Here is a 4,519-nt window from a genome sequence, read left to right as displayed (position 1 = left end):
TTTCCCTACTCTGCTTAATAGCTGTTACAATTTCACACACAGAGATGACCTACCTGGTGCCTTCAGCTTACATAAATACATGTTTTAAAACATAATTTGAAGTCATTAATTCTGTCTTCAGTCAATGGACTGTTTGCTATCGTTACAACTTCTCAAAGCATTTGAGTCATCCTGTGGTGGTAGAATGTGTTGCTGACCTCTTCACCTGCATGACTTGGTTCCTTTAGCGTTCCCAGCTGTGAATGTGGTTTGTACACTGAAGAAATCTTGTAGTTTATACTGCCTGGTCTGTTGCCCTGGATTTTGCTCTGCCACCACGTATAAACAGGTACTGGCTGTCCTGACCCATAGGAAGGTCTGAGTCTGCCCTGCTAATGATCTTTGCAGTCCCAACAAGGGAGCAGAGCAGAAGAATTAGGGCAACTTAGTAAATAGGTTGATGACTGTGCTTGGGTTTCCTGTAAAAATAAATACTTCTCTTGAGAGGGTGCTACCCTGTTAAATTTGTCAAAACAGAGCAGATGCTACCTTCGGTGGTATAATGCCCCTGAAAGGAAGGCTGAGAGCGGATGTACAAGTGATTACTTGATTACAGTATACCAGCAGAGTTGCTGTCTCAGCTGCTCTCTCCCAACTGCATATTTCTGTACTAGGCTGTTAAAGGCATATTATTTCTTGGTGAGACAGACCTTTGTGTCTGTCTTGCCACACAGTAAAAATATGCTTATAGGCATTTACAACAGCCCTTTGCATGTGTGGTTTACTACTGCTCACCTTGTGGTACCTTTTTTTTTTTTTTGTCTTGATTAGACTGAAGGCAGATTAGAACCAAGTGACTGAAGAGGTATAGCACCTGCAGGCTACTGATAGGGTGAGCCCTATTGCTACCACAAGGCATACAAGATCTTCCACTTCAGTGGAAAGTGAGCTAGTACAGTATTGTTATAGTTTCTGGGCTGTATATAAAATGAAAAACATCCTTGTATATTTTCTTTCTGTAGCTGGACAAAAGAGAGGCTAGACGCTGTTATTTCAATAGATTTGCAAATAATTGGAAGAAGCATACTCATATTGTTGCTTCATACATTTATAGGCAAAGGGTCGTTGTTCTTATCTGACTAGGAAACACCTATCATCAGTTCTTACGGTGAATTGAATTTTGTTATTCTTGGAATTTGCTAGATTCACAGTTTTAGTACTCACGAGCAATGTTTAAGGAGCTCAGTAGGAGTTTCAGTTTGTGGTGTTTACTTAGCTTTTTGCCGCCAGAGGCTTGCTCTGTGGCAAGGAACACTATTTGTCTTACTAGAGCTTCAGGTTTTTATCTTTGACTCTTGATACACGAAATTTAAAGTATCTGAAGCAACTATATGAAACAACAGCAACAGAAAAACCTTTAGGAAAGAGTTTCTTAAGGTATGGTTGACGGTGGTGACTGTTTGGATAATGTTACTGTTCAGGTATCTCCAGGCTGGATAGTACCAATGGGTAGAATAGGGCTTGAAGCTAATCCTTGCGTTTCATCCATTTGAAGCAATCAGTGGAAATTCATCTGATCAGAGGCAGCCAAACGGAAATGAAAAACTTGTTTCTACTTCTGTCTTCATAGCAGTTTCCTCACAGCAAACTCTGGAAGCCATATGATTCCAGTAAAAAATCATAATATAAATGTCTTCTCTGCTAGGAAGGAATTGTTCAGAAAATAAGCTAGGTGAGTAAACATTGCGATTACAATACCAGCTACAGTGTTGGTTTTGTCTGTAATATTTCAACAGCATCCTTTTTTATTCTGCTAGAGTAATTGAGATAATCTGAAAATTGTTCTAGAGAAGGCATTTCGTTACCCAACAGTTTGTCATTTTACTGGAGCTGAAACACGTATGTATACAAATACACGTGATACTTCCATTGATTTCTTTGTAATAGTTTATTCAACTGTTACGCTATGAAGTGATTGCAGAAAGCAAACATGTTAGGATTATTGTTCCTTTCTTTATCAGCTCTAGTATTTTAATGCTGACTTTAGACAAATTCGTGTGAGCTATTGTTAGTAATTTCAGTCTTTCTGTCTGGACAATTTGGACAATCGTAGTATTTATGGAGCATCCTAATAACACCATGTTTAAAGTTTTTACTAGTTTTTTTTAAAGACTTCTTGAGTTTATTTTTTTTGCAAATATTTTCTTGCCTCTGAGTCACTGCTTAAGACTCTGAAGTAAATTAGAATCATAGAATAGTTTAGGTTGGAAAAGACTTTTAAGATCATCCAGTCCAACTGTTAACCTAGCACTGCCGAGTCCACCACTAAGCCATGTCCCTAAGCACCACATCTACACGTCTTTTAAATACCTCCAGGGGTGGTGACTCCACCACTTCCCTGGGCAGCCTGTTCCAATGCTTGAAAACCCTTTCAGTGAAGGAATTCTTCCTAACATCCAATCTAAACCTCCCCTAGTGCAACTTGAGGCTGTTTCCTCTCATCCTATCACTTGTTACTTGGGAGAAGAGACCAACCCCCACCTCACTACCACCTCCTTTCAGGTAGTTGTAGAGAGCAATCAGGTCTCCCCTCAACCTCCTTTTCTCCAGGCTAAACACCCCCAGCTCCATCAGCTGCTCCCCATCAGACTTGTGCTCCAGACCCTTCACCACCTTCATTGCCCTTCTCTGGACTCGCTCCAGCACCTCAAGGTCTTTCTTGTAGTGAAGGGCCCAGAACTGAACACAGGACTTGAGGTGTGGCCTCACCAGTGCCAAGTACAGGGGGACAATCACTGCCCTAGTCCTGGTGGCCACGCTATTGCTGATACATTCTGATTATAGCCTCATTCATCACTGCAACAGTGCCGTGTCATTAGCAGACTTTCTTAGAAGAGTCCTGCTTCTAGAGGAGCTACTTCATGCATTTATTATTTTTGGATTGACCTGTCACAGTACACTGAGACCTGATTCTTTAATCTGTATAATCGTGTCCCTTTACCTGTGGAAAGCCTTTCTGAAATGAATGAATCTTTGTGCAGGCTTAAGCTCCACCTTAGCATCTAATGACACTGCTTGTAAACATTGGTATTAAATAGTGGAGTCACTAATCATCCTGAAATCTGCATTTTGTCCTCACTGACCTTGCGTAAAGTTTACTGTGTGTTATATACCACCTGAGTAGATACAAGTGATAGAGAGACATAATAGAATGACAGGAAAGTGATGATACTGTAAATATTTGTCCTTACTGCTGATTATGACTAGACACAAACTTAAGAGCGAAACATAATATTTTTCTTATAATTTAAACCTGACTACCATGGCAGGCTAGACTTGTCGATCTGAATGTGCTATGAGCTTTTATTCCTTGTGTATTTTAAGTATTGGTAACACTTTCATGGGAAAAAAAAATAGTACTGTCTTATCTGCAAGCTAGGAAGAACAGAGATGATGATTATTAGCCAACATTTCTCCTCCCAAAGCCTCTCTGCAAGTAGAATTTTGTTTTGTTAGGTACATTGCTGTATTCAGAAAGCATTCCAAAGAACAGTATTCATATGGTTCAGGTGGAGGATTGTGATAATGCAAGAATCCTGGCTTAGTTCCAGGGTCAAGTTACTGAAATCAGTCCAGGTTATGGTTTTATCTGACTTCAATAAACACAACTGATATGTGACCATGACACAGATTTATGGACCGCAAAATTCTCTGAGATTAAGGACACAGGCAATTGGATTTTTAAAAAAAATTTCCACTCCTGTCCGCCTTTTCTATATAGACAACTAGAATAATAGTATAAAAAGGCAATATTTGTAATATTACAATGTATGGGTGTTTTCTTCAGTTAATATATACATTGTTTTTAGCTTAGCTCAGATATGCGTTTGAATGTGAGTATGTAAGTAATCCAGGTAACAATGAAGAGAATGTATATTGAGAAATGGTTGTCAGTTGCCAAGTGGTTGAAAAATTAATTTATTTAAAATGCTGACATTTCTTAATGAATGAAGGTCAGAGGGTATTTAATTTTTGCCCAGTATACGTCTTGTGATGACAAAATGTTTGTTGGTCCAGGAAAGTTCTTACTTATAATCAATAAACTTGCAAGGTTACTTCTAATGCATTATATTTGAGCTAAAACCACCTTCAGTTACCACAGTCTCTTGATGTTGCAACATGGAATCTATCATCCTTCTTTCTAATAAAGAAAAAAAAAGTCTTCTCTGTACTTTTTGATATTTTTAATCTGCTTTTGGGTATGTAGATATCCAGATTCTGAGAGTGGTCACTGCAGATGCCTGGGCAAATAAATGTGAGTAGTTCGTGTTCCCCTGAGAAAGAGATCTGCTCTATGCTAGTGGGCAGCAGTTGCCTGTGACTTGGTAACGGTGTTAATAAAGGAGTACACAGCTTTTGCAGCCTTACAGATGTAAAAGCAGAGGAAAAACTTCCTCTGAACTGTATGGATGAGAAAAGACCTAATAATAATGTGTTTTGTAGCACCTTTTAAAACAACTGTAACTACAGTTTCTAGTCA

The sequence above is a fragment of the Cariama cristata genome, unplaced genomic scaffold, assembly GCF_000690535.1.
Source record: "Cariama cristata isolate BGI_N322 unplaced genomic scaffold, ASM69053v1 scaffold11427, whole genome shotgun sequence".
Lineage (NCBI taxonomy): Eukaryota > Metazoa > Chordata > Aves > Cariamiformes > Cariamidae > Cariama > Cariama cristata.
This window is presented reverse-complemented; position numbering follows the sequence as displayed.